General features: G+C 41.3%; 1 long non-coding RNA gene across 1 annotated transcript; it reads left to right on the forward strand.

The window, feature by feature from the left end:
• Positions 1 to 944: 944 nt before the first annotated feature.
• Positions 945 to 6,064, forward strand: LOC141422564 (uncharacterized). The gene is made up of 2 exons (XR_012447198.1): positions 945 to 2,135; positions 5,306 to 6,064. It is a non-coding gene; the product is annotated as an uncharacterized lncRNA (long non-coding RNA).
• Positions 6,065 to 9,303: the final 3,239 nt, after the last annotated feature.

Genomic DNA, 9,303 nt, shown 5'->3' on the forward strand with positions numbered 1-9,303 from the left:
GAAACTCAGAAAAACAATAAGTAAATTACTTAATGTCATAAGGCTTTTTTAAGTCATGAAGTAGGAATCCAGACTTGTACTTTGGTGTGAAAGTACCAATCTTTCCCACCATACTGCCTCATAGAAAGCACTGGTCAAGTTTCTTACTTTAGGATAACTAACATTTGGATTGTTTTATTGAAAGGAATGACTGTTGGTTATAGGGAAATGGTGTAAACTGATTGTGATAAAAGATTATTTTTAGGTCCTGGAAGTCATAAGTAGGAAGAGTTGGCAGTACAACTCTTTATATGGTAGGTGGGAAACTAAACGTTTAAGACTTTGAGTTCCGATTTGAGAAAAAGAGTACTACTTTAGACTATTACATGAAATTAAAATTGTAGGCTTGAGGTAAAGCTTGGTAGACCACTTGCCTAGCATGCACAAGTCTCTGGATTCAAGCCCAAGAACCACAAAAACAAACAAGTAAAAATTTTAATTTTGATATCCTCAGCATGACTCATGAGTAGCATGAAAACAAGTACCTGCTTTATGTTTTGAAGATCAAGAATATTGTGAACACCTGAATTTTATTATTTGTAAAGTGATCACATGCATGCATTAGAAACAGACATTCTAAAAGAAGTCTTAGCTGGGGTAAATGGCTATGTTTGCCCTGAGTAAAAACACTACATATATTCATATATATTTGCATATATTTATACCTGAATATATGAAATAATGTATTGAAATAATGAAATAATATATTGAAATAATGAAATAATATATTTCATTATTTCATATATTCTTTATTTCGTTAATGAAATATTGAAATATTTCATTATTTCATATATATTCATATATTTCATATATGAAATAATAAAAAGGATTTTATTCCTGATATTATTTTATCTTATTTATTACAAATTACTCAGTATTATTTTGATGCTTAACAACAAGGAGACTTTTTTTATAACTATTATAATTTTTTTTTTTCTACCCTGGCAGACAGTTATGGGCTCTGTCTGTTCGGTGACAGATGTCACATCCGACAAACCGGCAACCAGGGAGAGCCCAGGGCGCGTCTGAAAGGGGCTCACTGCGAAGCCCAAAGTCAAAACTGAACGGTGTTTCTATGAATGGGCACGCAGGGCCAGGGTTGGGTAAGGGCAGGCCGGCGTCCCAACACTCCCGGGAGACCCAGGCCTGACGGCTCGGTGAGTACTGGTCAGGGGCCCTGGCCAAGTGCGCAGAGGCGGCGGAAGGGACGCCAGTGTAATTCCCTTCATCTCCAGGTTAGGTGGCTTGTTTCTAGTACAAACTCGGAAGGTTATTTTGGCCTGTGCAGGCCACTTTTGATGTGTGCTCCTAAACCTGTCCCTGTTAGAGTCCAGCGACAGTTAAGATGGAGTTCAAGTGGAAGGTAGGTCCAGTCATGCTTCCGAGGAAGGAAACCATCAATTTACATGAGAAAGCCCACTGGCCCTGGGCACAGAGGCAAAATCAACCCAGAGAATCAAGCCGAATGCTGGTGGTGCCCACACCAGCTTACAACTGGACGCATTATTGTCCTCTTTACTCGCCCAGAGTCGCCTTAAATAAATGGAAGTGGGGAGGGGAAGTACTTCCTGGCACGAATAAAAGGCCAGTGCTGCCCAACGCGTTTTATTCATTTGGCTTGTGGTTTTTAAAGAAATAAACATGCCTGAATATCTGGAATGACCAGAAATCAGACGCTTGGAAGAAAATGGGGTAACAAAATACACGTTTCAAAAGGTTAAACTCACTTTCATTTTATTTGGTAACTTAGAAAGTTACGTTTCCTACTGAAATCTGCCCTTGATTATGTTAATACACGGAGCAAAGAGGAACTGTATGAGTTGGTAATATTAAATTTGTTCGGGTTGAATCTGGTAATCACTTGTAATTTTTTAACTCTTTATGGTTTGTTTAAAGTAAGATCAGCCTTGTCTTGGTGGCCTGCGGCTTTAACGAAAGCCAGACCCCGATTTACATTATAAAGACGCTGACTCACCCCCTTCCCCAACAAAGCTAAAGGAACCTGGTATTGACTGGCCACGGAGGCCCTGCGGATCCAGGGGCTGCCCAGACCGTGCCATCGGGCTCCAGAGCCAAGTTTGTGGAGTCCTGAACATGTGAGTGACCCCCCGCCGCCCCACCCCCCGCCAACGCGGCCTGGCGCGACCTTGGGCGGCCTCTCCGCACCCACCTGCCCTTGACCCCGAGTGAGGGGTGCTCGCACCGCACCTGGAGTCCCCGCGCCAAGAGCGTGTCCGGACGGCCGCACTGGAGGTGCAGGCCAGGGAGGGTGGCGGTGATGACCTGCCAAGTCCCGAGGCCAAGAATCCCTCCTGCTCCCGCACTGTACCTGCATGTGGGCCGACCGACCCTCAGACCATCAGGCCCAGTGCACTCGCGGAGTGGGAGGGGAAAGGAGCGGGGAGAGGAACCGGTGGCCCGATTGGACCCGGGACAGAGGCATCCCAAGTCCCGGGCGCCGAGCATCCCTCGCGCTGCCGCAAGAACCTCGTCTGCGGGCAGACCGACCCTCGCGCGGTCCCCAGACCCAATCCATTCGCCACCAAGATGGACAGAGAACCGGGGACGGTGCAGGCCACCCCGCTGGCCCGCGGCCGGTGGCATCCTGTCTAGTCCCGATAGCCAGCATCCCTCTCGCGGTCACGCTGGACCCAACTTGCGGGTTAACCGACCCCAGGCGGGCCCCAGACCCGTGCGCCCTGCAAGGTGCAGGCTTCCAACCCACTCCAGGTTCGGACTCTCGGTGAACCCAGCTGTCCGAGGACACCGCAGGAGTTCCACCGCCCTCCACCCCCCGCACCGCCACCGTGCTCGACCGAGCAGCGCCCCACACACACCCCGCAACTGTGCCCGGGTCCCCGCAGCCCTCGCGCGCCCCCGGTCCGGGGCCGCAGAGCGGCACCGCAGCCTTCGCCACCCGCGGCGCGGCCGTCCTTACCGAGTCCGCGGACAGCGGCCCTATTATAATTATATAATTTAAACTATTATAATTATATTTCTTTATCCCAGGTTAGTCAGCATCAAACTAGAAACAGAAGGTTGAAAGCAGCAGCCTTAATGTTTTAAGCCAGATTGCTTCCATTGCTACATGGAAGAAATATTCAGGGATTCATAACCTTTTTTAATGCTCAGGGCCTCTTTTCAGAATAAAGTTTTTAGATGCATAAAATACATATGATTATTAAAAATTAATTTATTTCAAATACGTTTATCAAAATATTTTAGCTTGTGACATGTGCTTTATTAATTCCTTAAATGTCAAGACCTGCAGCAGTCTAATCACTACTGTAGTTCTGAATTATAAGCTATCTGTAACATCGATGGTAGAAAAACTTCTCTTTTCTATTGGTGACAAGTTAAAGGAATCCCACTTCATTTGTTGCCTATCAAAAATGGAAAGAAATAGTAAATTTCAGTTGAATCTTAGTAAAAATAAAAATTTATGCTACACATGGGATTCCCTGGAGTCCATGGACCCCCATGTTAAGCAAATCTGTAACTAACTTGTTTCTGAAACTTTAAATGAGCAATGATTACTATTACTGCATGTTTTCACGTTTCTACTGTAACATTTCGTGTAATATTTAAGGTCGTCTAAATTGCTATAACAAATCAACCTGTACTTCAAGTACAGATGAAAATGTACTTCAAGCTGAAGTACATTTTTTTTCTTTTTTTTTTTAATGTTTTAATGTTGTGTTTGCCCTTGATCTAATGTCCGCATATGAGGGAGAACATACGATTTTTGGTCTTTTGGGCCAGGCTAACCTCACTCAGAATGATGTTCTCCAATTCCATCCATTTACCAGCGAATGATAACATTTCGTTCTTCTTCATGGCTGCATAAAATTCCATTGTGTATAGATACCACATTTTCTTAATCCATTCGTCAGAGCTCGGGCATCTTGGCTGTTTCCATAACTTGGCTATTGTGAATAGTGCTGCAATAAACATGGGTGTGCAGGTGCCTCTGGAGTAACCTGTGTCACAGTCTTTTGGGTATATCCCCAAGAGTGGTATTGTTGGATCAAATGGTAGATCAATGTTTAGCTTTTTAAGTAGCCTCCAAATTTTTTTCCAGAGTGGTTGTATTAGTTTACATTCCCAACAATAGTGTAAGAGGGTTCCTTTTTCCCTGCATCCTCACCAACACCTGTTGGTGGTAGTGTTGCTAATGATGGCTATTCTAACAGGGGTGAGGGGGAATCCTAGTGTGATTTTAATTTGCATTTCCTTTATTGCTAGAGATAGTGAGCATTTTTTCAGGTGTTTTTTGGCCATTTGAATTTCCTCTTTTGAGAAAGTTCTGTTTAGTTCACTTGCCCATTTCTTTATTGGTTCATTAGTTTTAGGAGAATTTAGTTTTTTAAGTTCCCTAAATATTCTGGTTATTAGTCCTTTGTCTGATGTGTAGCTGGCAAATATTTTCTCCCACTCTGTGGGTGTTCTCTTCAGTTTAGAGACCATTTCTTTCGATGAACAGAAGCTTTTTAGTTTTATGAAGTCCCATTTATCTATGCTATCTCTTAGTTGCTGTGCTGCTGGGGTTCCATTGAGAAAGTTCTTACCTATACCTACTAACTCCAGAGTATTTCCTACTCTTTCCTGTATCAACTTTAGAGTTTGTGGTCTGATATTAAGATCCTCGATCCATTTTGAGTTAATATTGGTATAGGGTGATATACATGGATCTAGTTTCAAGCTGAAGTACATTTTGCTGTGCAACAGGATGAAGTCTTCTTATTCTTCAGTCGTGTAACACTAACACAGCTTGCTCTCCTCCACAAGGTAGTTCAGGGCCCCGGACTCCTTGTATCTTGTGACTGTATTAGCTCTCAGGGCTTGATGGAAGGCTAAAGGAAGCACCTCACCCCCTTAAAAGACTTTGTCTTCCAGGTCGCACACATCACCACCCCCACATTTCTTGGTCTGTATTTAATCATATAGTGCATCTGGACATCACTTTCTAGTAACTTCCTAGTATAGTGCAACAAAGAGCACAGATTTGACTGGACAGTTAGCTGTCTCTACCACATCCGTGTTTTGTTAAAGCTTTTATAAGGTTACAGTTGGGGGAATTTTATTAATATTATATATCCTCACATTCTTGAGATGAATTCTACTTGGTTTTAGTGGATGGTTCTTTTTCTAAATTACTGAGCAGGTAGCAGGGAGAAAGCACCCAGCTGAATTTGCTCTGTGAATGGTGTTGAACTGCAAACCAAGACATCATCTTAAAAGCATCCTTGTCTTTCACTCCTCACAGGTGATCTGTCAGTGCTGCTGCCTATTTATTTCACATTCTAAGTACCACTTAAATCAGAGCTACCCATGCTAATGTCTTACTCCAGATCCTCATAAACTCTCCTGTGGACCACTTACTTCCATATCAGCCTCCTGACAGCTCTCCACCTGCAAGGTTGTCCTCCCTCCCAAGACCAAGAAGCTAGGAAGGGAAGAACCTTCTGGAAAGAGTGTTAGAGGATTGGAGGAAAGGACAACCCCCTCAGTTTGGATTTTGCAGAGAATTCTGAGGAGCAACAGGGCTGACCCTGGATGAGTATGGTGAAGTGGAAGCCACTATAGAGGTCTTGGAGAAGTGCCGTGCAGCACAACCACTGGAACCTCCAGGACCTTCTGAGAGTAATGACTTTTGCTTCACCACTGCCTTATAAACTTTAAGTTGCTCTTACCAGAAAACTCCAATGTATAATTCTGTTGAGAATACAATTCTGTGAAATTTAAACTCAGAAGTTACTGAAGGTGACAGTGTCAGTTGACAGTAACCAATCTAACACAATGTACCTGGGGGCTCAGCCACTTCAGATTGACAAATAATATTCTGTTCTGCATTCAGAGAGACTTTTGTAAAATGTACCTGATTTTGTCTTACTCAAAACCTTTCCATAGTCTCTTCTTGCCTCCATCAGTTTATAATCATTCTAGCCATGGACAGTTTTGCTCACATACTTACAGGGGAGTAAGTACAAATAAAATAAAATTCTTGTGTTTGGCTTTGGTTGAACAGGAGGAGTGTTGGAAGCCTCTTCTGTTATCCCATAACCCTGTGCAATGCTCTCTTCATAGAGGAACTTCCAGAACTCCATAGATCCGGTTTAGAAATCACCTGTCTAAATGCTGACATCCAAAGTTAAAAGTTAGTGCGGCATACAGGCTCTTCACCATCTGCCTCCTGCCTACTTTTCAGTTTTATCTTCTAGCCCTGTGTGCTGGCATACCCAATTTAATTACTCTTGCCTCAGAGCTTTTCTTTGGCAAATCCACTCTTTCACTTGGAAGGCTCCTCTTGCCTCATTCATCAGCCACACTCTTACTCACAAGTAATCACTTCCTCCAGGTAATTTTTTTCCTAGTCCTACCATTTCCCCTCCAGTGAGCACAACACTCAGTACAAAGTATGATTCCAGAAATATCAATTCCACTTATTGAAGAAGCATGTGAAATATGTAATATCTATTGTCTCCACTTCTCACTTCTCAATTCTGTAGGTACATAAAATGTATCTAGTTTACACTTTTTTGTGTGTGTTCTTTTAGTGATGCACAGTTTTATGTCACTAATGTGTACTTTTGCCAAAACCAGGAGGCTTTCTGAAATTTCTCAAAGTAAGATATTTTGCTTTTGTCTTAGAAAAATGAAAAAATTACTTTAAAAAACAACAAAACAAGAATTCCTCAACTCTGGTGTTCATAACTTCAAACTCCAGCATTCAAAGCTCTCTGCTGGCATATCCTCTCCCTTTAACTCTGTCGTCCACCAGTTCCCTGTGGTAAAGGCTGCACCGTCTTCTTACTCTTCACCAACAATGTTAGGTTTCATCTCCAAGCCTCTTCTCAGAGCATTTCCTCCCCCATCCTCCCCATCTGCATTTCGTATCCATATCTTCTCCAACAAGAAAGACCCAGTTCACAAACATCACCTCTAAACAACCCATCCATATTAATCTCTTGCCCTCAACTTTATTACCAACATTTGACTGCTTCAGTTCATTAGCAATTGATCCCGTATTGCCTTGCATTATTCAAGTATTGTTGTCTTGCTTAGTCCCCCCCCCAAACTCAGGAATCCTGAATTATCAAAGATGTAACATTTTATATTTATTAATATCATCTCAATGAGCCCATCAGGACATACATAACAGGTGTTCTATAAATGCTTGTTTTAGAGATGTACATCTCACAGCACATCCAAAGACTAGGGGATTTTTCAATGTTGTTTTGATGGATTGATTCAGTCATTCATCAGTAAAAAAAATAGGTTTCCTAAATCTATTTGCATGAATCAATGAACATTACTTTTTAAAAATGAACAACATATATGGAACCAAGATTTGAATGTCAAGCATAAACATAGAATTATAGTGGAACAGTCCTGAATAGTAGCACTCTTTTGGGGTACTGCATTGGCACAAACACTAGGTTAAGACTTTGAAAATATGTTTTAGCCCTAGGGAAATTGTATGCCCTCTCTGAGTTTCAGTTTAGACATTTCTAAAAGAATGTTGAACTTAGTCATGTTTTTCATCCATTCCAGCCTCTTCCCACCCAACACACAAAATCACTTTGCTTGCCTTTGGGGAAAAGCATGGGGTAAGAACACATAAGACCTCTAAAAGGCAATGATGGAATTTTCCCCTTTCCTGTGATAGGCAGAATAATGGCCCCACCAAGGTATCCACATCCTAATCTGCAGAAATTGTGAATGTACTGTGTTACATGACAAGATGGGTTTATGGTTGCAGAAGGAATTAGGTTTGCTAACCAAGTAACTTGAAGAGATTATCCAGATGGACTCTATTAATTAAAAGGGGGGTTAAAAATGGGAAAAGGTGGCAGAAGAGCTTGCATCAGATGATATAAGGCCAGAAAGACTCAATAATTCATTGCCAACCCAGAAGCTGGAAGGGGCCTTGAACAAAGGCACCTAGATCTTGAAAATGCAAGAGTCTGTTCCCCATGACCAAGAATGATTCAGCCTTACCAGCATCTCAGGGTTAGCCCAATAATGCCCATTTTGGTCTTCTGACCTCTATAACTGTAAGATAATAAATATGGGTTGTTTTAAGCCACTAAGTGTGTCATAATTTGTTACAGCAGCAATAGGAAACTAATACACCTTCCATTCAACAAATAAGATTAATAAAAATATAAGATTTTTCTAGTAAAGTAAGAGGTAAAGAAAATCAACATGATATGTACGAAAGAACAGCAGTCATTCCTTTATTTAAAAGGAAAGACTAATTTAGCCACTTATATACTTTATGAAGCATTCACTTTCATTTTCCTAATCTCAGAAGATGTATTTGAACATAATAACTATTACAGAATAGCATTACCAACATGGTTTTTTCATCATCTTAAAGTCTTTAAAATGATTCTTATAAATATGCTGTCCTGACTTTAGTGACCAGCTACTTTAAGAACTGAGAAGACAAAATAAAAAGTATAACAATACTAGCAATGTAAATTATAGCAATGCCCAACCATTTTTGCAAAATTGTCATAATCCTGTAATGAGACCAGCGTGGAGGGTTATCAGTGAGGTAGGATGGTAATTTTCCATTATTTAAGGTAATTTAAGCAGAACATACATTTTATGTCAATTTATACTTTGGACTAGATCTGTTTTACATGCATTTGAAAGCTAGCTGTATGTAATCACTTTTTATTGCATAAACTAATGATGTGGATAATGTTGAGTTCTTATTTATCTCTTAATGGGTATTTTCAGAGCTGAACCACTATGTCCTACTATGGTTCTGCTAAATAATATGATCAAACTTATACCAGAAGATGACAAATCATTCATCAAGAGCCACAAGGAAGATAAAATGGTGCCAAATGATATTTATAGGATCTCTCGCAGTTGCTCAAGAAATACCAGTATCTTTCTGTTTGATTGCATGTAGCTTAAAAACTATACTGTGGGTAAAAGCTAGGCTGCCTTACTAAACTTTTTCCAAATGTAATTAGCAAAGATTGACTTTCAGGGTGTGTGTGCCTTCCAATTAACTGGCCGTTAGTGAGCCACCTTCTTTATTGCTCTCTCTCCCCAAATTAGCCAGCAATCCTATGTGTTACTAACTCTACCTAAAAGATAGGAAGCACAATCAAAGCCTAGCTTTCTGTTTGGTTTGCAGCACTTCAGAAACATTGAGAAATGGTACTGGCAAAGACGTGGTCCTCAGAGGTGGCTTAGAATCCACTAGGGATTTTGTTAGAATGCAGATTCTGACTCAGGAGG

This window comes from Castor canadensis, chromosome 4, assembly GCF_047511655.1.
Source record: "Castor canadensis chromosome 4, mCasCan1.hap1v2, whole genome shotgun sequence".
Classification (NCBI taxonomy): Eukaryota; Metazoa; Chordata; class Mammalia; order Rodentia; family Castoridae; genus Castor; species Castor canadensis.